Source organism: Pongo abelii, chromosome 14, assembly GCF_028885655.2.
Source record: "Pongo abelii isolate AG06213 chromosome 14, NHGRI_mPonAbe1-v2.0_pri, whole genome shotgun sequence".
NCBI classification, from domain to species: Eukaryota; Metazoa; Chordata; class Mammalia; order Primates; family Hominidae; genus Pongo; species Pongo abelii.
The window spans coordinates 65,859,041-65,884,069 of record NC_071999.2 but is presented as its reverse complement, the minus strand read 5'-3'; the positions used below and the strand labels follow the sequence as shown (position 1 = coordinate 65,884,069).

General features: G+C 40.2%; 1 long non-coding RNA gene across 2 annotated transcripts; it reads left to right on the top strand.

Annotated features, from left to right (window-relative positions):
• The first annotated feature begins 7,179 nt into the window (after window positions 1-7,179).
• Window positions 7,180-9,906, top strand: LOC129049547 (uncharacterized). 2 transcript variants are annotated; one of them, XR_008512715.2, is made up of 4 exons: window positions 7,180-7,443; window positions 8,267-8,365; window positions 8,768-8,818; window positions 9,158-9,906. It is a non-coding gene; the product is annotated as an uncharacterized LOC129049547 (long non-coding RNA). The 2 variants fall into 2 exon arrangements; XR_008512714.1 differs by having other exon boundaries at window positions 7,207-7,707.
• Window positions 9,907-25,029: the final 15,123 nt, after the last annotated feature.

Sequence of the window (25,029 nt, the reverse complement as noted above, 5' to 3'; positions counted from 1 at the left end):
ACACAGGCATTACAAACAGCAGCCTCCAACTCAGCAGATGTGAGTTCAAGCTCTGGCAAACATTTTATTTCTCAAAGCTTCATTTTTCCTCCAGTACCATCCTCATGCAAGACTAAGGACCTTTGGCATAATCCAAAACGCCCAAACTCAATTTATTCACAAGAATTATATTCGTATACCCCATAGAATAGCTTTTCTCAGTCACAATATTTCATTATTGATTTTGTGGTGACACAAAAGAGGGTTTATGCTGTATGTGATACAACTTTATAAATACTCCTGAAACATGTCATATTGTGGCTCAGAAGAGGACATCTCTATCGCTCACTCACATTCACCTTTGTGCCCCCCCTTCCCAGACACCCTACCATGATGGCACAGGGTTTTATACAGATGTAACTGTGTCCCTTGAGCAGCCTCAATTTCCTCAACTATAAAAAGGGCTAATAATACCTAGCCTGGATGTTTCCATGAAAATTAAACATATATTTTCCTCCATAAATCCCTGGCAACCTCTAGCCAACAACCTCTTGACCATTTCCCCCCATGCACCCTCCAATCTTCATCTTACTACCCTCATCCATAACCTCATCTCCCTATCTTCTTTCTTTTTAGAGAAATGTGCCTATCTGTTAGTCTTTCCAGTTGGGATTCATCCTCTTTTGATGACAACAGTTAGAAATAACAAATAACTTCACACAGTCAGTTCTCTATAAATATTTGTTACATGAATAAACAATTGATCCACCTGTAAAACAAATCAAGGCCAGTAGATCCTAAATATTTAATTCTAGAAATCTCTACTACTGGGCAAAATCAGTTGGGAAATATTAACAAATAGCAGCTGTTTATGACAAATTCCTTTTAATTCAATTTATTCAAGCCCCCCTTCACAAAAAGAAAGGAACAAATCAAAGATGCCACCAATATTTAGAAATCATTTGAGAAATAGTGCAGCAGCCAGAACATCAGGCTGTCGGAAGTACTGTGAGTTTGCCTAAAGCTTACATCTATGACAGCTTTTTTTTTTTTTTGAGATGGAGTTTCGCTCTTGTTGCCCAGGCTGAGTGCAATGGCGTGATCTCAGCTCACCACAACCTCTGCCTCCGGGGTTCAAGATATTCTCCTGCCTCAGCCTTCCTGAGTAGCTGGGATTACAGGCATATGCCACCACGCCCGGCTAATTTTGTATTTTTAGTAGAGACAGGGTTTCTCCATGTTGGTCAGGCTGGTCTCGAACTCACGACCTCATATGATCCGCCCACCTCGGCCTCCCAAAGTACTGGGATCATAGGCATGAGCCACCGTGCCCAGCTATGACAGCTTTTAAGATGTATATAGAAACATGCAAGAAAATGCCCAGCACCAGGAAATTTGTGTGATCCTCTTGATACCCATGTGAGACCACTCATGAATGAACTGAAGATATTGCTACTTCACATTGGAGATTATTATAAAGAGTAAAGGAAATGGCATATGGGTTTTCTATTCCAGCAGCACTTAGTAGATATTCAGAAAATTGCCCATTCTGGCTCATCTTGGTGGCTATTTCCATCCCATTGGCATGGGGAAGAAGAGTAGCAAAGGCTTAATTGACATGTTCATTGACCTTATTAAAAAAGAAAGCTCTGACCATGACAAACATTTTATGTTAGGCAATCTTCACTCTTGTAGTCTTCCAAAATCTTATGAGAGGTAGTGTCAAATTCTAAAACATGTAGTTGTACAGGTATGAAAAAATTGCACTCAGTGGCAGGGAAACAGGAAAGATAAACAGAATGATGGAAAATCCCATCATTGCAAAGAAAAAAAAACTTTATAAAAAAAGATCAAATCACACCACCAAATAACATGACACTAAAAAGCTATAAAAGAAAATCTATGTCCAGGTACAGTGGCTCACACCTGTAATCCCAGCACTTTGGGAGGCCAAGGCGGGTGGATCACAAGGTCGGGAGATCAAGACCATCCTGGCTAACACGGTGAAACCCCGTCTCTACTAAAAATACAAAAAAAATTAGCCGGGCGTGGTGGCGGGTGCCTGTAGTCCCAGCTACTCGGGAGGCTGAGGCAGGAGAATGGCATGAACTCAGGAGGCTGAGGCAGGAGAATGGCATGAACCCGGGAGGCGGAGCTTGCAGTGAGCTGAGATCATGCCACTGCACCACTGCACTCCAGTCTGGGCGACAGAGCGAGACTCCACGCAAAAAAAAAAAAAAAAAAAAAGGAAATCTATAAGAAAGCCTTAAAGAAATGTGAAAAAAAAAAGATTATTAATTGAACAAAATTTGGCCTATAAATTTAAGATAGGCAAACAAGAGACTTTTATCAGAGAGAAAATTTTATTAAAATGAAATTCATATATAAATGGCCCATTTGAGTGAAAGCAATTACCAGCTAAACAAGATTCATAGCAAAATGTCAGAGCCAAATGATTCAATGGCAAATGAAAAACAAAAGACAGGACACAAGAAAGAGTGCATGTTATTTTATGTTATATATTTATGTAGCGATGAAATCACCTTTTCTATTTTTCCCTAAAACTGTTGAGTATTTAAGTAGTAATTGCCTTTAGTGTACTAACTGAAAATCTACTCGATGTCCTGTTAATTAGGTTATACATAATATAATCTAGGGGTTACAGTGAACACATTCAAAGGGAATGTGCTCATTATAAAATCCTATTACATGTTGTTACAGTCCCTAACGTCAGTAAGAAAACCTATGGGAATCCAGGTAATTTCCACATTTTAGACATGGGCGGAAAATGTCACACTTCCTCCTCTCCTGGAGGTTTCTGAGGATGTGTTTTATTCCATCTGAAGCCTCAGGCATGTTAGAACTCCTCAGCCAAAGTGTATTCTACACCTTATTCTGCCCTCCACATTGAGGTACCATGCTTCACAAATTTATATCAATGATTATGCTCAGAGGTGTCCTCAGGTATTGTTTTGAGTTTTGGATTTTTTCCAAATTCATATGTCCATCTTCCTGTTGATTATCTCCCTAGTGCTGTGACTTAGGTGTGCCACCTCCACTTAGAGAACTATGAGATCTATTAAAAAACAATCTAAAATCTTGAGCCAAGAAAAGTACTAACTATCATTAAGGACTAGTTTTGTTTTTCAAAAAAGTAAGCGGACATACCCCAGCTCAGTGCATTCATTTATATTTGCTATTGAAAAGCAAAACTTAAAAAATAAAATGCTACTACCAGGAATGCAAGTACTTTGTCTAAGCAAAACCAGAGTAAAAAACTGGAAATCACTCCATCTCATATCCATTTCCTGAGTAAGGAGGATTCATGCCCTTGACTCTGAAATGCACCTCATGACTGACGCAAAGAGTTCATTGTCTACTAGGAAAATTCCGAAGTTGCAGGAAAATATTTCCATCTTACCCACATCTCATTTCCACATCCACCTCTTGGACGATGGTCGAAATTTTATTACTATGGCTTCTGCCCTGGGCTTTACATTGTCCTCCACTGAGATGCAGATAGTATTAGAAAGTTAACACCTTTAGACTTATCAGTTAGTTTCATCCTCATGTACTGTAAGTTATCTGCCCTTTCGTGAGAGCTGCTTCTGCAAGAGGCAGTGACAGGAAGATTCTAAGAGAGGGTGAGGCCAGGTGCCCAGGAGGAAGGCAGCAGCAGAAAGGGAGAACTAAGGACACAGAAAGCAAGCCAACCTCTTCTCAATTTTACCTAAGGCTTCAGCAGGGAAAACTGTATGAATACAATTGCAAATGGAACATCTTTCTAAAGTACATAAGCCCAGAGCTGCTTTAGGTGACGTTACAATTGGAGTCTGGACCTCTGTCCACTGTACTAGTTTTTCTAGTCCCCAAGACATCACAGAGTTCTAGGGTTTCTTGGACCCTAAGGGTCCAGGAAAGATGCTTTGAAAACCACTGGCCTATTGGAAGTTGCTCTTGTGAAAGAGATTTTCTCATCTGTAAGAACCATTTCTTTTAAACCTATAATCAAGGATTTATTATTTCAGAGGTTAATTTCTGGATAGGTGGTTGGGAGATAAATTAGAAAAGATATTGTTGATTGTTGTTTTTCAGCCAGATTCTTTGTGCTATTAAGATCTAGATTTTCAAATAAGATGGAGCTAGCATAAGCCAAGAGGCCAAGGGAGTCCCACAGCTCCATAGACAGAGGCACTGCTTGAGAGCTGTACAAACCCAGACATTCCCTTCTCTCCATCTCCTGTTGCTGCTTCTTTCTTGCTGCAGGTGGGTTTATTCTGTTCTAAGCCCATTCGAAGGAAATGGTCTCAGTACTAATTCCCAATTTATATCTTCTCTATTCATGAAACTAGCCAAACCAATTCCAAATCTAGAAAGTACTTTCCTCAGCCCAGTTGAGCTGATTATTCCCATCATTCTGATTATTCCAATTATTCCCGTCAGAATAATCTGTGTGTCAACAGTGCCATGGTTAGGACCAGTTTCAGAAAAGGAGACAAAACACTAGACAACCTCACAATAGTTGTCCAGCACTCTCTTCCTGGAAACCCATGCCCCTGATTCAGCAGCGATGAGCCGATTCTCCCTATCACTTCCCAACTCCATATTCAGTGATGTCATATTAGTAGCCTGAAATCAGCCAGGAGGGGAGTATTTATATCATGAAAACTGGCAAATGCTACACATCAGGGCTTTTTTTTTTTTTCCAGACAGCCAATTTACCAGCACATCACTGTCGGATAAGTCCCCTATAATTTGTGATTGGAGACAGCCACATTAACATCCACCCACACACTGTGAAGTACTGCAGATAACCTTGGTGTCCTTTTCTTCACAAATACGTTCCTCTAGAAGGAACCCAGTAAACATGCTCACCCAAGTATTTTTATGTGTTTAAGAAGATAGTCAGACTTGTGCATCACCATGGGTCAAGTGACCACATCCCTGAGCATTTAGAGTAGTATTTCAGGCATCTCAAGCATTGTCCACTATCTTCATTACAAGGTTAGACACAGGTTAGAAGGATCTTAAAAATTATCCCCTTTCACAGTAAAAATTAAAAACAACAGCAAGTAGAGAAATCCAGTACAGAAGGTGTGAAGAAATAGTAGAAGTTACAAAAGCACTTGCTGGTATACAGTAGGAGCTCAACAAATGTTTGGGAATGTATGAAGAAAAGAAATGAAGTAGAAAGAGGAAAGGAAGTACGGGGGTGAGAAGGAGGGAGGAGAGAACATAAACCAAATAATGAGACGACAACCAATAAGACAACCCCCCACTGAGATAATAAGCAAAAGACATTAAATAATAAGTATAAAAGCATTCATTCCCTCAACAAATGATATCAAGTGCCAAACATATGGCAGGGACTTGGCATAAAAAAGTCTGTAAGACATGGTCCCTGCCTCAAGCACTGTACAGTTTTGTAGAGGAGAGAGTCAAGTAAATTGACATTTCAATATTAGCAAATGCTATGATTAACTACCCCATGCTGAGGGAGATCATAGAAAGGCTTCTAATCCAAACTTGTAAGTCCCAAAAGGTCACACCCCCAAAAAAAGAAACATCTAAACCAAGACCTGAAGAACAAATAAAAGCTCCTTGAGTGAACAGGGTGGGGCAAAGGGCATTTCAGGTGGAGGAGAAAGTATATAAAAAGGGTTTGGTGTTGAGTGGAAACAGGCAATGATGGATTTAACAAGTTCTGACTGGCTCAGGATAGTGTCTAAAAGAGAAAGCTGGAGATGTAAGTCAAGCCAGGCCATGAAGGTCTCGCATAGCCTTCTCAGAATTGACACTTTGAGGGCAAAGGAGAACCATCAAAGAATTGAAAGAAGATATCACTTTAGAGAAATCAGGGAGTCCTGTTCATTTTATCTCCTGAATCACTCTCAGACTGGTCTAGCCCTCTCCATCATCATGACTTTCTCTCTCAACTGGATTGACATGACATCTCCAGCTGGCCTCCTTGCCTCCACTCTGTCCTGCCTCTACACTATTTTTCACATGGAAGGCAAGGAGAACAGCTGGGGAGATTATTGCAACAATCCTGTTGAGAGACTGCTTTGGTGAAGAAGAGAGGTGGTCCAATCTGAGAGCCATTCAGGAGATCGAATAAGCAGGGCTCAGTGAGTAACAGGACTTGGGGCAAAGGAGTCAGGTTTCCAGGTTTCTGACTTGGGCAGCTTGGTGGATGGTGGTGCTCTTTACTTTAAAAAGAAATAAAGAAAAAATAGGTTTACCAGGTGGTATGGTTTAGATATTCATCTCCTCCCAATCTCATGTTGAAATGTGATCCCCACTGTTAGAGATGGGCCTAGTGGGAGGTGTTTGGGTTATGGAAGTGGATCCCTCATGAATGGCTTGGTGCCCTCCTCCCAGTAATGAGTGAGTTTTGCTGTTAATTCACAGGAGATCTGGTTGTTTAAAGGAGCCTGGCACCTCCCCTTTCCTCTCTTGCTCCCTCTCACCATGTGACACGCTGCTCACCCTTCACTTTCCATCTTGATTGTGAGCTTCCTGAGGCCTCACCAGAAGCTGAGCAGATGCTAGTACCATGCTTCTTGTACAGCCTACAGAATTGTAAGCCAAATAAACCTCTTCTCTTTATAAATTGCCCAGCCTCATATATCCCTGTATAGCAATTCAAAGTAGACTAACACAGTGGGATAGATCAGGAGTTTTTGTCCTTGAGGTGCTGTGGGACATCCCGGTAAAGATATATAGTTTATTCAAAAAGATATATAGTTTATTCATATATATAAAGATTAAAGATATATTGAGATATATAAAGATAGATATAAAAGATTAAAGATATATATTAAAGATTATATATGTTATTAGTTATCAACAGTTTATTCAAAAAGAGGTCACCATGATTTATAATTTTTATATGTTGGATTTTGAGGTGGTTAGTAAAAAACATTGCTTTTCCCCAATCAAATGAGGCATGAGCATAAACAGAAGTAAAATATTAACTTTTGATGATTGAGACATATCATGTTTGGGAGACACAGGTTGCCAATGTTTCATTCCTGATTTAGAGAGACGGCCCAGTGATGCCTGCCACCTGGTATTCATGTCCTTGTGTAGCCCTGTTCCATGCTATATATGGCTGACTCATAGGACTAATAGGATACTGTGAAAATGACAAATGTGACTTCTAAGGCTAGGTCACAAAAGACATTATGACTTGTCTTGCTCTCTTATGGATCTCTCTCTCTCTGAGGGAAGCCAGCTGCCAGGTCATGAGGTTACCCAAGCAGCCCTGTGGAGGCACTCTTATGATGAGGAACTGAGGCCTCCTGCCAACAGCCACGTGACTGAGACACCTTGGAAGCAGATCATCCAGCCCGCAAGCCCCCAGATGACTGAAGCCCCAACCCCCTTGACTATACCCACATGAGAAAGCCTGAGCAGAACCACTTCTCTAAACTGCTTCTAAATTCTCAACCCACAAAAACTGTGAGATAGTAAATGTTTGTGGTTTTAAGCCACTAAGTTTTGGGGGCAATTTGTTACACAGCAACAGATAAGTAATACAGAAACTTACCTGTCAGGTCACAGCACATATACTGAAGAGCTGTAGGCCTCCCCACTGGGGCCCTCCCCTATAAAACTTGAGGCAGTTGTTCTCAGACTCCCATAGGCAACAGAATCATCTGCCAGGCTTATTAAAATACAGATTACTGGGCCCGACCCAAGAGTTTCTGATCCGATAGATCTGAGGTAAAATCAGAAAATGTGGAATTCTGGAGTGAGTTCCAGGGGTTTGGGGGCTGATGAAATGATGTGACCATGAGGGGGCAGTAACACACAGCAAGCTTTATTTGGGTGACACTGAGAAGTCTGCTCCTGGCGGAAGTTTCTCAGAGCATGAGACCATTCTGAAGAGAAGGAGGACAAGGGAACTCCCGAGAGAAAGGGAATCAGAGGGGAGAACTACAATTACTAAGTGGTACCCTCAGCAGCCCGGCAGAGTCTCTGGGTCAATGAGCTCCCAAGGGTAGCAGAGCTAGGAGTCTTGGTATAGATGCAGGATTTCTCCTATCAATGGCTAGCAGATGTCAGGTGCAGTTTCACAGGGTAGGCAAAACAAAAAGTATCTAAATGGCTAAGAACCTACTTATCTGGGCTATGTTTAAAACAACTGGGTGTGGAAACATTGAGTTTGGCACTGCTGGACTTTTGAGCTCACCGCTCCCAGCCTCCTGTGAGGGAGTAAATAATAGGCCCAATATACACAGGCCATCTTTGGCATTTATGTAACAAATTCTCATGTCTCCAGGTGCTGGTACTGTTGGCCCAAGAACACATTTTGAGAAGACTGGCCTAGAGGAACCAATAATGTGGGCTTCTTACGGGCAGGATGGCACTGGAGAAGAGGGTGAGGCTCAGTGTCTTCTCCCAAATTTTCATATCAAATAAAACATCTTTCCCCGGAGAGAAGTAACAAGGGAGGCAGAGGGAAATGATTCTAACAGAAGTTCTAGCCACATGGAAGGAAGCATTAGCAGTGAGGAATAACTGTTCTCTCCCTAAACATACCACCCAAGGTAATGATTCAACATCCTAAGAAAACGTATTTTTTCACAGGGGCATGTTTTTTCATTGTTTAGAAGAAGGAACTCCAATGAGGACCGTCTGGTTTTCTATAAACAGAAACCAGTTTCATTATTCTGACAAACAACAGTACTTTGCCTGTGGGTGGTAAAAGCTGTCTATATATCCTTACCTTAATTAAGTCATCTCTGACTAAAAATGATGATCTCACAATTGTTCTCAACAGACTTTCTTTAAAGAATTCCAAGAAATACATCTACTTTTAGTGTTATAAAAGGTATGTAAATTGAGATCTAATACTGAATCTGTTTCCTTTAATTTCATTTTGAGTTGCTTTTATTTCTCATTTATAACATTCATGTTCACATAATTATCCATTCCTATCATTAATTTATTTATTTAGTCTTAATGAGTGTGTTCTGTGCATTAAGAAGAGCCCTAGGTGCTTTGAGATGATAGAAGTTAAAGCCAGAGCTAAGACTAAAAAACAAAAACAAAACAATTTTTTTTTAATTGTGAGAACTTATATGAAGAAAACTTGGTTACTGGGAGCTTTTCATATACTCAATTGATTTCAGCTATTTTATTTTCCTTTCCCCCTCCATTCACATTTAAGGGAACTAATACTAAATTATCATGAAGAGCATATGCCTGTGATCTCAGCTATTCGGGATGCAGAGGCAGGAGGATCACATGAGCTCAGAAGCTCAAGCCCAGCCTGGGCAACATAGAAAGACACAGACTAAAAAAGAAAAAAAGAAAAAAAAGGAAGAAAAAAAAAGAAGGAAAAAAATTAGCATGAAAAATTCAAGGGAGACAAGACAACAGAGCCACCTTCCTAGCCAAGAAAAACCCCAGCTTGCAGTTTACTGAATAGAAGTGTGCCACTTGACAGAGTAGTTTTAATGACACTGAACCTTTTGTGAGTTTTGCACTTCTCTTGGCTGAAATCTTCAAACTGGCTCAAAGAAGCTCCAGTCTCTTCATTCTGTAAGTGTTGATACCATTTGCATAACTACCTGTCATTATCCCCTACCAGGTGCCTCCTTTCCAACCTTTAATGTTTCTTCTTGATTCATTATAATTAAAGAGCTAATGTAGCCATTCAAGTTCACATTGTCAATGACCATGTAATCATCTTCCCTAGTGGCCAGAATTCCTTTCTTTTTAGGAGGTTACAATTAAATTCCCTCCAGCCATAAGGTCAAAAGAATCTGGAACAGTTAGCCTTCCCAGTGACTAATTTCACACCTGTGACTCTGACACATATAAAATAAGACCTCTTAAATGGAAGGTGTCAATTTAAGAAATAATATACATTTGACTACACCTGAACTGAAGTCAATTAGATGTAAAAATTAAAGGCGGTGGATTCTTTTCCTGTTACTGGAAGTGATGCTTGACATTCTACTTATCAATGTAAGACATCTGTGTCCCTTAGAAATGTTAAGGTAATTTGTAAGTTGGAAAAGAATTAAAATGGCCCAAAGCCTCCGGGAGATTAAGATAACGTGTTCATGTCTGTTCTGTGTAAAAACTTGTCTATCGCTTTATTTTTTTTCCCGTCTCAAGATTTAAGTTTTTCTAAAATAGATTTTGTTATTTTTCTGCTATTGAGGCTTCTAATATTTTGTTAAGAATTACATGTATTATTTTGTTAATAATCAATATGCACAACTAAATACCATGAGCAGATTTAGCCTCTTGACTTCCAAGATGTAACATTGACCAATGGAGCCGCCTTTTATTTCTGTCATCTTGAAATGCACTGAGGACCTTCCCCTTCACCTACAGCTTTTAGTGATTCTCAATTTCACAAGTCACACACTACCACCCCCAACTCCTTATGCCTTTATCCTCCTTTCTCCTCTAAGAGTTGCTTTGAGCCGGGCGCGGTGGCTCACGCCTGTAATCCCAGCACTTTGGGAGGCTGAGGTGGGTGGATCACGAGGTTAGGAGTTCGAGACCAGACTGAACAACATGGTGAAACCCCATCTTTACTAAAAATACAAAAATTAGCCGGGCGTGGTGGCAGTCACCTGTAATCCCAGCTACTCAGGAGGCTGAGGGAGGAGAATCGCTTGAACCTGGGAGGCAGAGGTTGCAGTGAGCAGAGATTGTGCCACTGCACTCCAGCCTGGGTGACAGAGCAAGACTCCATGTCAAAGAAAAAAAAAACAACAACGTTACTCATCTGAAATCATTTTCAACAAGTCCTACTGGGCACATGCGTTTTGTCTTCCCCTGGGATTTTCCTGGCATTGAGCCTCTCAAAGACCCAAAAACACTGAATACTAATAATGGAAAAGGAATATATAACATATTTGATGAAATTTGTACATTGCAATAAACTGGAATAATGTGCAAAGACCTCAGAATGACAGAAGATAAATTCTAAATGGCAGGCATATGAATTCAAATAATAAAATAACACCCAAATTACAAGCATATGAATTAACATATATTAGGGAATAATCACACACTGGAAAAGAGAAAATAGAATGAGAACTGCACAAATTAGACAAAATTTTAAAATATGAAAGGGTAACCATCAGGCTACTTTTAAATTCCAGACACCCAGAAAGAAGTTTTGAAAAGGCTCCATGATCCAAACAAAATACTGTTAGGGTCCTGGGTAGAAAGAGGTGCTCCTGAATGGGAGTCTGGATAGAATTTACACCTAGGTGAGGTTTAAAAAAAATTAAAATGCTAGTTGATTTGTACGCAAACAAGGGAGAGGACCAGAGAGTTTTTTAGGGATTCTGGGGAAAGCCAAAACTCCCTATGCGAACTGTTAGCCCAGCATAGAAGAAACTGTACAAACCTGCGAACCACAACATGAGCAAGAGAAAGCATTAAGAAAATATGAAGAAATTAGAGGAGATGACTATTTATAGTCTAGACAGGATTCATATCAAGCCAGAAAGCTTGACTTTGAATAAAACACCAAAAAAGACTCAGATATCAGAAAGACAAAGAGAGAAACAGAAAGAAACATTTACTGATTGACTTAAGGGATCAACAACAGCAGAAGAGATGGTTACCATCTCCCTTTTGCTCCCTTCCTCCTTTCTCTCATACCTCTGTTTGAGAAGGACCCTACCCTTCTTACATAACATGGGTTGGGGCCATGTAAAAAGACAAAAAGGAGGGCTAGCACCACTCAGCGTGTTGTGGGTGAAAGATCATGAGCTTTGGGTTAGCCCAAAGCGGAAGCACAGCTCTTCTCTTACTAGGTATGTGATCTAAGGCACATCACTCAACTGCTCATACAAGATTAGGATATGGTTTATCTCTATATAGATGATTCATTAAAGTTCTGTAATTATTACACATTAGAATAAGAAGGAATGAAACTCCTGTTCATTATGTTTGGGTTGTTTTGTTTTGGATTGTTACAGTAAATCAGAGAGTATTTTGGAGTGGTTAACATAACCTGGTCATCAGAATATTTTAATTCTTAGATGTGTCCTGTAAGATAGAGTAATTGAAGCAATAATAAAGTCCTTGTCTCTGAGTGCGTCTTAGGAGAGACTGATGAGAGCAAAACCATTGGTCAGAAGTGATACCCTGCTCTGATGGACAGAAGCTGAGCTGAGGATACATGATGTGTAGACCTGGCCTCAGGTAGGAGTACACGCTGAGAGGGTGCTTGGAGTCCCAACCTGATCTCTAGGACTTCCCCTTGGCCAGAACAAGCTGTTGAAAATGGGGAGTTCAAGGTGGTCAATTAGCTGACATGGCGGGGAGCCACATCCACCCTGGGGAAAGACACAAACTGACAATTTCTTGCCTTGGATCAGGCAGAACAGGCAGGTGGGATTGGTGAAAAGGAAGAAGCCAGGAGTAGGAGAGCCATGCCACTTTTTTATTTGCTTCTTTTTCCCATTCAAATCCTAACCAGGATCAACCCTGCTTAGCTTCTGAGATCAGACAAGATCAGACACATCCAGGATGGTATGGTTACAGACTTGTACTTTTTTTCTTTCTCAGTAAGTGTGTGGTTGTCAAAGTGCCCAAATCTATCAAAACATATGGATGAGAATTTATAATAGGCTGCTTTAACTCTTTGCTCCTCCTCCTGATGTTGGTGCTACATCTCTTTCTTTGAAAGATAATCATAGCCATCAAGCACATTCTGTAAAGAGAGAGCAGTGTGGGAAGCTAGAATGAGCAAGAGTTGTTGGGATGCAGAGCTCTCTCATCATAGAGAAGTGCTGGAGTTAGCCAATAATCCAGGGTTGACCAGCTGTCCAGATTGGATGGCACATTCGGCAATGGCCAGCTTGGTCTTCAGCATCCCTATGCTGATCTCTTTAGTTATAAACAGCACTTCCCCATTTAGTTTGTAGCTCAGGTAAGTCTTAATTCTATGGGGTTTCACATGATCCCTGTCCTCTGATAGCCAGCGTGACTAACTTCCCATTTGCCCAAGACTTTCCTACTTCTAGCACTGGGTCCTGAGAAACCTCTCAGTCTCAGGCAAACTGGGATAGTTGTTCATACTCTACAACATAGTGTATTCAAGGACCTCTCCTTAGACAGAATCCTGATGACATGGGATCCCTGGGACCTCACATGTTGGGACCTGAGAGCAGATTTGACTCCTTCGGCCACTGAACAGTCACCATTCACATCCTTGCCTCTTTGTTAAGGCAGCAAAGCCTGGAATGCAAGAAGCATTGCCTCATAAGTATTTGCTAAGCTAGTGAGGACATGCTGTTTCTCCTCCTGGGATCTGGTTTTGAATAGGATTATGGAACAAAACGAGAAGATGGGGAAATAATTTGTCTAGATACAGTTAATTAGACAGCCATACCAATTTAATTTTGCAATAAAACAGATACCTTCTGCAACTGAAAGACAAGTGGTGAGGCAAAGCATCTGTTTAACAGTAAACAGAGCTGTAAGTCTGCCTTTGGAGTCTAAGACAAAAAGCAGCCACCTAGTCAGAGTGTAATTCATTAAACTGGTCAGATTCCATTACTGTGAACTTCCACCAACACAGAAACAAGAAGAATGTTAGCTAAGCCTTTTAATCACTTGGGTGTACAGAGATTTTCAACATGAAAGCAGTCGTTGCTATGGGATCCAATTGGTCCCAATTATGCCACACACACAAGTGATGCTAATACATTGTTGATTTGTTTCTGGATGCTAAGACAGTGATGTCATGATTGAAGGTTCATTTACCTGGTTGGTGTATTTGTGTAAGAAATTAAAATGAAATTAGTGGAGAAAATAGGCAAACAACCCATATAAATAAATATTCAAGAATATCAAAAGCTCTGGACTCAAATTTGTGTTACTTGCCTAGAATCATGTTTATCAGAGATAAGCTTTAGTCAAAACAAGATTAATTTAGACCTGATATCACAAACTAGCAGCTCACAAGACAAAGAGGCCCAGTTTGTGGTTGTTTCATTTTTAATTCAATTAGGGTTAAACATGGCAGATCAAACACATGTTTATCTTCTCTCTCTCCTGAAACGTCACTAAACAGTAAAGTAATAAAACTAGTATGCACTCCCAATGATGAAGAGAGTGGGAACAGAGGCAGCAGAGTGCAAGAGATGCAAACAAAATTTTGGAAGACAGAGTGAATTAAGAAGTGGTGACTAATTTAGCAAAGAAAAAAGTGAAATTTAAATACCTTCAGAGGGCAATAATAACAAGGAGCTGTGTAATCTACCCTTTGGAGCTAAAGTCTTATAACTCAGAAGTAACAGATTTCAGAGTACACTTGCAGTGCAAATACCAGGATAGGTATAAAAGCCTTTTCAAGGGGCAGTTGGACTGTCAAGTCCCTGTTCCCAGTCTGTGTGGTTAGGCAATTCCCCTTATGCTCACCTCCAAGGAGACCAGATGTTTACTCTTTTGAGGGACTGAACCTGAGCCACTCCAGACTCAGAGACATCTCATACAGTAGAGGACTGAGGCAGGAGGCCTAATTGGAAGTCTACATACAGAACTACTGAGAAGCCCAATGCCCCCTTCTGCTCCCCAGCCCCTAGAGCACCAAAAGCCAGACTCATACGGCTAGGATATCTTTTCTGAAAACTGAAACTATCCCACAGAAGAAACTAATTATACTGATATTTGAGCACTCCAAAGAAAACACAGTTACTGCCCAATAACCCCACAGCAAACCCACTCTTGCACACAGAGCTTGCAAACAACCGTTTAGCACCTCCCTCTGTGTATTATTAGACAGCCAAGAAGCACCAGGTTATTTGATAAATCCTTCAACATGCAAGAGACCAAAACCCCAAAAAAATGCATATAAAAGAAATTTAAAACTCTAAAACACAATTTCAAGGAAAGGAACAGAAGAAAACTTTAAAGAAACAGAAGAGAAATTGCTGTAAAAATAGAAATTCAGAGATCAAAGAAGAGATCAGAAGTTTAAAATGTGAGAAGTTATTTTTAAATCTATAGAAGAGATGGAAAATAAAGCCAGGAAATCTCCCAGAAAGCAGAACAAAAATATACAGAGATAGGGAACAGGTGAGAAATAAGAAAATCAGCAACTCAGTCAAGAAGATTCTACATGCAACCAATAGACATTCCAGAGAATAAAGTGAAAGAGAGGGAGGGAGGGAGGGAGAGAAATTACTCTCAAGGTATATAGAAAATTTTTCTATTCAAGACTCTTCAAATGAAGGCCCCAAGTGCCCAACACAATAAATGAAAAAGTTCCAAGTCCCAGACATTTCATCATGAACTTTCAGAACATCCAGAATAAAGATGAGATGTTAAAACTCATTTAGAGATAAGAAGCTAAAACTACTTAAAGGATAAGTAATCAGAATCATTTTGGAGTTCTAATGACAATATTGGGTGCTAAAATCCAGGGGAGAAATGCCTTCAAAATTCTGAGTGAAAATTATTTTTCACACTCAAGTTCTTTACCAAGCAAAACTATTAAATAAGTGTGAAAGCAGGAATTTTCAAACATGCAAAGACAAAAATTTTACCTTCCACACACTGTTCAGAAGCTAGTGGCAGCTGTACCACTGCACAGCAAATGGGGAGACCTGACCCAGAAGGAAATGGCACATAGGTCAGAGACGCTTAACCCAGGATGATCCCAGGGGCAACTCTGGGAGTACGGGGTACAATGAACTTGTTGAAAATGATCCATGTTAGGGAGGAAGATTCAGGAGTGGGAGGGAATGGCTAAGACATTTCTCCATTTGATTATACATTTTCTGTACTCTCATTTTTAGCCGGTATGTGTTACTTCGATTTTTAAAATATCATTTTTCAAATGTTTAATTGATTGGAATGTCTGAAAATTAGGAGATTTTACACAAATTCCACATATATGGTTTGTATTAGTCTAGGTGGGCTATTCTGAGGCACAAATGACCAAAAAACCTCTCAACTTTTTTTTTTAAATGTATTTCTTACGCTATTTGTCCATCGTCTGCTGAAAAGGCCTCTGCTTATTATCAAGTCACTAAAGAAAACTATCAGAGGTTCTCTCCTAAAAATCTGTTCCCATGATTTGAAAGGAAGGAAAGGAAAGCATAGAGCACCATGCACTGCTTCTTAAAGCTTCTGTATGGAGCTGGGCGCCATGGCTCATGCCTGTAAATGCAGCACTTTGGGAGACTGAGGTGGGCGGATCATCTGAGGTCAGGAGTTTGAGACCAGCCTGGCCAACATGGTGAAACCCGTCTCTACTAAAAATACAAAAATTAGCCAGGCATGGTGACAGGTGCCTGTAATCCCAGCTACTTGGGAGGCTGAAGCAGTAGAATTGCTTGAACCTGAGAGATGGAGGTTGAAGTGAGACAAGATCGTGCCACAGCACTCCAGCCTGGGCAACAGAGCCAGCCTCTGAGTTCATCAGAGTAGGATTATGTAATACATTTACAGGAGGGGGAATCCACTGGGCCCATGTTTATTTTTAGCAGAAATCTTCAGGAGATAAGTAGCAATTAGACCGTTAAATACATATGCATACTTCAATTTGCTAAAATCTTCACCCTAACATCTCCCTAACACCAGACCAAATGTTAGTTGCCATTCATTATGGCACTTGCAATTTTTTGTAGCATAGTATTTTTAATAGTAGCAATAAAAATAACATGAAATATTTCTCTATACACGTAGAAAAGAAAAATAGAATGAGAAATAAGTGTCTCAAGATAAATGGAATGAATCTTGTATTATAGAAGTCAAGAATACTCCTGTGTATTTAGTCTGCCAACAAAGCATTGGTTTTACCTCATTTGCTTTACTTTGCTTTTGTGATTTGAATTGTGTTCCCCAAAAATATGTGGAGTCCTTATCCCCGGTAACTCAATAAGTGACCTTATTTGGAAATAATGTTCTTTTAAATGTAATTAGTTAAGATGAGATTGTACTGGAGTAGGGTGGGTCTTTAATAGAGAAATGCCATGGAGGCCGTGGAGGCAGAGATTGGATTTTTGCCACCTCCAGCCAATGTATGCTTGGGGCTGTGAGAAGCTGAAAGTTTCCTCCCTTACAGCCTTCAGAGAAAGCATGTTCTTGCCAACAACTTGATTTCAGACTTCTAGCTTCCAGATCTGTGAGGGAATACATTTCTGTTGTGTAAAGTCACTCAGATTGTTGTGCTTTGTTACAGCATCTTACTGATATACTTCCTAATCCCTATAGGATCAAAGCCTCTTACTCCTAATATGGAGCATTTCTGAACAGAACTGGGCGAGAACACTACAAAACTCCTTACTCCCAGCACTTTGGGAGCCCAGGGTAGGTGGATCACCTGAGATCAAGAGTTTGAGACTAGCCTGGGCAACATGGTGAAACCCCTTTCCTACTAAAAACACAAAAATTAGCAGGGCATGTGGCGGGTACCTGTAATCCCAGCTACTCAGGAGGCAGAGGCAGGAGAATCACTAGAACTGGGGAAGCGGAGGTTGCAGTGAACAGAAATCACGCCACTGCACTCCAGCCTGGGCAACAGAGCGAGACTCCATCTCAAAAAAAAAAAGAAAGAAAAGAAAAGAAAACCTCTTTACTCAAGTTCTACATTTGTCTCTTTGAGTGAAGACTTTCTTCATTACATTACATATGTAATGGTGATACAGCAGACTGCAAAATCATTCTGATCCTGATGTCAATTGGCAAGTCATGAACAATTCATTACCAGTTAGCTCAGGAGGGCATTAGACTGCTGTCATTCTAGGTCACCAAATGCTACACAAACCACACTCCCATTAGGGAACTGGATTCTCCAAAGAGGGGCATGTGAACACATTTCACAAAGACAAAGCAACCTCAGAGTTGAGTTCTGAGCAGCCAGGAGGGAGCAGATTCCAGGTAAGCCAGCTAGGGTTAAAATCCAAACAGAAGGGCATGAACAAAAAGATCATTCCAGAAAGCATGGATGGGAGTGTGGTCTCAGTCTCAGAATGAAGAAGTAAATCCACATAAGGAACACAGTGGATGATGACAATTTATTCCAGGACAGAGATCTGCTGCCCTCTGCAGGGATAGACCTGCTAGGTCTCAGCTGAGAGTAATGGGCCTGACCACCCCCAGCAATTGTTTGGGGAGCCCTAGACGGCGTATCCACAGGTGGTCTTTGGCACCTGGTGCCTCCACTTGGGTGCTGCCTCTGAGAAAGGTCACGGCACAGTGATATGAGCAGATCTGAGTCAAGTACCTAAACCATGGAGATACTGTATTGTCAAGAGGAAGAAACAGCATATTTTGTCCGTAAATGCCATGTGGTTCAGGAAGATGATGTTTTAATTGCCTGTTGATAGTCTAGCCTGGCTTTTTATCTTCAATTTAGGGCTTAATGCCTTTTCATTTGTGTCATGTCAAAACTATCCTCATCACATTGTTTGTGATGCTTTCTCTATTTTTCACAGATCACATACTTTTTCATTAGGATATTACAACTTGCATCTTTATTTTCCATCATGTTCAATCAGTTATAAGCCTCTGAAATCATTTCTTTCTCCTAGATATACAAAGGCACATCAAGAAAAAAGGGCTAATTGTGACTTTCATCTCGTGCTTCTTCCCTATTCTTTTTAGTAAAACGGCCAAAGAACATCATTTGCTGGTCATATATATAATAAGCACTAATTTTCACACTTAATAGTTATTGATCTAAATAGCAAACCATAGGAGAATCATTAAAAAAACTATACACTTGCCACATGATGGAAGATTGGGAATGAATAAGCATGATGCTCAAAAATAATTTTTCATATCCTGGGGAAAGACAATATAAGTAATCAGTATACAAAATTCAGATATAGTATTGTAATAATATAAATATATGTTAAAATCTGATGTTTCATTTTCTTGTTCATCCTTTCTGTGCCTTTCAAAGTTCCAATTATTAGCACGTGTATAAAATTTTTAAATATTTTTACAGTAAAAAATAATTATCAGAAAAAGATAAACTTATTTTTAAAATTTTGGAAGATTAATGATATTCACATTACTCATTTTTGCAATACTACTTTGGAAGATTTTATACATTCTAAATCATTGAATAAAATTTCACATTTAAAAAGAATAAAATTTAGACCAGGTGTGGTGGCTCATGCCTGGAATCCCAGCACTTTGGGAGGTTGAGGTGGGTGGATCACTTGAGGTCAGGAGTTTGAGATCAGCCTGGCCAACTTGGTGAAACCCCATCTCTACTGAAAATACAAAAATTAGCCGGGCATGGTGGTGGGTTCCTATAGACCCTGCTACTCAGGAGGCTGAGGCTGAAGAATCATGTGAACTGGGGAGGCAGATGTTGCAGTGAGCCAAGATCATGCCATTGTACTCCAGCCTGGGCAACAGAGTGAGATTCTGTCTCAAAAAAAAAAAAAAAAAAAAAGAATTAAAAATAAATGTTTACATTTATACGTAGGCCAAAGTATTCACACCTGTTATGTGGCCCTCAAGAAAGTATACCAATAATAATGCTGGAACTTGACAGCTGAGTCTGCAAACTGTTTCTTAAAGGACCGGAGAGTAAACAGTTAAGGCTCTGAAGGCCACACATTCTCTGTCAAAAATATTCAAACTTGCCGTTGTAGCACCAAAACAGCCACAAACAATATGTAAACACGTGGACATGGCTGTGTTCCAGTAAAACTTTATTTACAAAAACAGGTGGTAGTTTGCCACTCTCTGCTTTAGAGCAGTGCTCATATTTTAATGTGCTTATGAATCACACAGAGTTTGCTAGAAAGCAGACTCTGATTCGGTAAATGTGCACCGTAGCCTGAGATTCTGCATTTCTAGCAAGCTCCCAGGTGATGCTATTGCTACTGGTCTGAGGACAACACTTTGAGTAGCAAGGTAGAGCACTGATTAGCCACATAATATTTAGATTAGAGACTCATGGAATAGACCTTACCAGGAGATAAAAATATATTATGTTCATCCACAACACATATGCATTATGATAATATGACTTTTGCTTAATGGTTTTTTACTTTATTCCTTTTTTATTGGAATGAATTAAGTATATTAAGTGGGAGATAGATGGCTTTAAACATTTAAAAATAGTTTACTCAAGGAAAATAATTAGGCTGACTTTTACGTAGAAAAAAGTTATTTGCTTATTCATTATAAAAGCATTTATTTGTTGTCTCTAGACACTAGGTTGCCAATTGCTTGGAATACAGGGATAAAGAGAGCACAGTATCTGACTTCAAGCAGCACAAAAATCAGGCAGTAGAGACAACCACACAAATAGATCATTACTTTTATTAAAAGAAATTGATGGGCCCCAAATTAGTTTTATCTGGAAGCATTCAAATCTTTTCACAAAGATTTTAGATTGTAGAGAGAGATGGTATTCCCCTGTGCTAAAAATCCAGCCACTTACCAAACTCTCTCACGGACACGTCCAACTTCTAACAAGTCATAATGGCTACTTTTGCAAATATCTCCTCAAAACTTTCTACCTCAAGGGCATGTGTTGATTGTAACCCAGATTTCCCCAGGATTCATCACTTGCAGTAATCATGAGGTCACATTACTGGAAACGATTAAAGTTTTGACATCTCCACTTGGATGACCAATAGACATCCTGAAGTCAATACGGCCAAACCCAACTCCTGAGCCGCACAAATCTGCACCACTTCCACTTCCCCCTTTTTTTTTTTTTTTTTTAAGACAGAGTCTCGCTCTGTTGCCCAGGCTGGAATGCAGTGGCGCAATCTTGCCTCACTGCAACCTCTGCCTCCCAGGTTCAAACGATTCTTGTGCCTCATCGCTCCCCAGGAGTTGGGATTGCAGGCACCCGCCACCATGCCTGGCTAATTTTGTGTGAGACACCATGCCAGGCCCACTTTCCTATTTCTTTGACGGCAACTCCATCTTTCCTGTTGCTGAAGTCAGTTATCCCTAATGCCACCTTCTCTCTAACACAACAAATGCTGTTAGCTTTACTTGCAGAATATATGCAGATTCTAACCACGTCTTAACATTACTAACATCTGGCCCAAGCTTTCACCTACATTACTGCAATATTTCTTTAGTAGACTTCTCAGATTCTACACTATCCTCAGCAGCCACCCAAGAGATCCTTTTAAAGTTAAGTGTGATCACGTCATTTCTTACTCAAAACCCCAGAATCTTTCTCCATTTGACTCAGTACAAGGCCCTTTGTGATCTGGCCTCAGATCATTTTTCTAAACTCAAGTCCTACTACTTGCTCCCCCGCTTAGTCCCCACCAGCCACACTGGCCTCCTTCGGGTTACTAGAATATGCCAACCACATTCCCACTTTAGGACCATTGCTGTAGCTATACCTTCTGCCTGGGGCACAATTTCTTTAGCCATCTGCTTAGCTAATTCCCTTACCTACTTCAATTCTTTGTTCAGACAGCATCATATGTATATATGTAGCATACATCACTCCTAGCATGCTAGAAAACATATCTATATATACACACATATATATGTATACATATAATTTCAACTTTCATTTATTTTTTGAGATGGAGTTTTGCTCTTGTTGCCCAGGCTGGAGTGCAATGGCGCTATCTTGACTCACTGCAACCTCCGCCTCCCAGGTTCAAGCGATTCTCTTGCCTCAGCCTCCCGAGTAGCTGGGATTACAGACACCCACCTCCATGCTCAGCTAATTTTTGTATTTTTAATAGCCAGGCTGGTCTCGAACTCCTGACCTCAAGTGATTCACCTGCCTCAGCCTCCCAAAGTGCTGGTATTACAGGCGTGAGCCACTACACCCAGCCTAAGCCACTGTGCCCCGCCTCAACTATTACTTTAGATTCAGGGGGTATATGCACAGGTTTGTTACCTGGATACATTTCATGATGCTGAGGTTTAGGGTGTGATTGATTCCTGTCACACAGGTAGTGAGTATATTACCCAGTAGTTTTTCAACCCTTGCCCCTCCCTCCTTCCCCCTCTAGTAGTCCACAGTGTCTATTGTTGCCATGTTAATGTCCATGAGTACCCAATGTTTAACTGCCACGTGTAAGTGAGAAAATACAGTATTTGGTTTTGTTTCAGCGTTAATTCACTTAGGATAATGGTCTCCAGCTACATCCATGTTGCTGTAAAGGAAATGATTTTGTTCTTTTTATGACTGCATAGTATCCCATGGTGTATATTGTGCCACATTTTCTTTATCCAATCCACCATTGATGGGCATCTATGTTGATTCCACATCTTTGCTATTGTGAATAGTGCTTCAATGAACATACATGTGCATGTGTCTTTTTGGTAGAACAAGAGATCACCTTTTTAATAAGTCCTAGTCAGACTACCTTCTTCCACCCTACACTCCTAATCCATTTATTCAGCTCCTCTTTTTAAAATTTTATAGCATACATGCTATAAACATGCTAGGAAACTTATATGACATATTATTTATCATCCTGCTCACACAGGCACTTTTTGTAAGCTCTACAAGGTCAGGAAGCTGCCTTTTCTCCATCTCCAAGAAGAGTGCTTGGCACAAGTTTGTTAATGATTGAATCAATTCTATTGCCCAACATGGGAACTTCTGCACCCCCTCAAAGTCTTGCCCAGGAGTTTGGGAGAGTCTCCAGGAGTGTCTCCCATGAGTTCATGAATAGTCCTTCAGATCTTTGCCTTGCTGTTCATGATGATTCTTGAGGAAACCTCCCACCCACCTCTGCTGCCAGACCCATGATCACTATAACTACTCCCTGCCTGTCCCAAGGAGGAAGGCTCCTGAAGTCCCAAAGCAACAAAGCTTGCCACGCTTCCTGTAACCCTCACTGAGCTGCACACTGTGTTCTGGAAGCAGCAGAGAGAGTGCTCATCTTTCCAGTTTGTGACCCTGCTTTGTTACTAGGACACCACCACAATAGGCCTGCATACTGAAGCCTCTGAACTACTGGCCCTACAGACTCCTCTGAAAGCCCAGCAATGTCTGAATTCTACCAATAGATGCTACTTAGGGCCAAACAAAGATCCCTCCACCACAAGTTCACATTCTTCACTTCCAAGATGGTGCTTCCAAGTTATGCTGATGAATGGAGTGGACCACGCAAATTTGTCACTTTGTCAAGGTGTCTCTCTGGTTATTAAGGGCTACTCTTATAGGCTCAAATTGGTACTGCTGTATCCAAAATGTTTAGGTTAGGTGAAAAAGCATGTATGCAATACACCACGCCTAACCTAAAGTGCACAAGGTACTTGTAGTTCCTTGAAAGGCACTAAATCAATAAAGAAAACCTTTCTTGTTATATATTATTCAAAGGCAATTTGAATATACATCTTGTTATACATTATTCAGATGCAATTTTTCACAATAACAAATAAATTCTCTAGAATGCCCAGAGCCAAAGGATATATCAATATTAGATGAAGTTCATTCACAATGTTTTATTTAGAAACAATTTAAGAGTCAGACTCTATTATTTTTATAAATGTAAATTTGGTAGCTTTTTTGTTGAATTACATTTAAATTCTCTTTTCTTCAAACTATTCTAACTTCAATATTTCTGTTTTCATCAAAGGCAGTTTAAGTGTGTCTGACTGGCTCTGGTAGCAGTGGGGTGTGATGGTAATGCTTTTACTCAATTTCCCTGTCCAAAAAATAAAGTGGTTGAATCACATCATCTCCAATACCTTTTCCAGCAATACATTTTCATGATCCCACGATTAAAGAAGAAACAACCCAATCTTAAGAATTGGAAATGAGTATTAGTGCACATTCAAACTCAAGATCAAGTACTAAATTGCAATTTCAATTCATCTTTAAGAGTTCAAAATAATTACATATGTATGTTTAAAATTACACACATATATGTTTAAAATTGCCACATATATTACCTGACAATAGTCTCTTGAGATATGCTAAACTAATATAATGTTTCCAATTTCATAGACTAATTCATTTGATCGGTCAATTGGTCATCCTTTTTTGAACACCTACTAGGTGCTGGGTATTATGTTAGGCTCTGAGCACGCAAAGTTACAATGTACTCTCTACCTTTAAGCATTAGATGAATACGATATAAAATAACGGCAATAAAAATGCAGCAAATATAGAGCAGATTTCCATATAGGGTACAAAACAGATTCAAAGGGAAAAAGTCAATTCTGTCCAGAGGGTGGGGCTAAGAAATTTTTCCCAAAGGAATTGGAGCTTGCCCTGACACTGAAAAAAGGAGTAGCTGTTCCACAGGTGGATGGCATAATAGGAAAAATGAAGGTATTCTAGGCAAGGGATACATGGCCAGAGATAGTAAAGCATGAGCAAAGGTGTTACCTTTGGGGGATGCAACTACAGCCGACCCTTAAACAACATGGCGGTTAGGGGCACTAATCTCCAGCATAGTCAAAAATTTGCCTATGTGTTTTGATGCTTTAAGAACATAATTACTAGCCAGGTGCAGTGGCTCACACCTGTAATCCTAGCACTTTGGGAGGCTGAGGCAGGCGGATCACTTGAGGTCAGGTTCAAGACCAGCCTGGCCAACATGGTGAAACCCCATCTCTACTAAAAATACAAAAATTAGCCAGGCATGGTGGTGCATTCCTGCAATCCCAGCTACTCGGGAGGCTGAGGCAGGAGAGTCGCTTGAACCTGGGAAGTGGAGGTTGCAGTGACCCAAGATCACACCATTGCACTCCAGCCTGGGTGACAGAGTGAGACTCCATGCAAAAAAAAAAAAAAAAAAAAGCTACCAATAGCCTACTGTTGACAGGAAGCCTCACTGATAACATAAACAGTTAACTCATACATTTTGTATATGTATTACGTACTGTATTCTTACAAAAATAGAGAAAATGTTATTTTAAAAATCATAAGAGAAAATATATTTACTGTTCGTTGCATTAAAGTGGATCTTAAACGTCTTCATCCTCATCATCTTCATGTTGAGTAGGCTGAGGAGGAGGACGAGGAGGGGTTGGTCTTTGTCTCGAGGGGACAGTGGCAGGAGAGGCAGGAGAGGCAGGCGCACTAGGTGTAACTTTTATTGAAAAATTTTCACGTACAAGTGGACCCGCCCAGGTCAAGCCCGT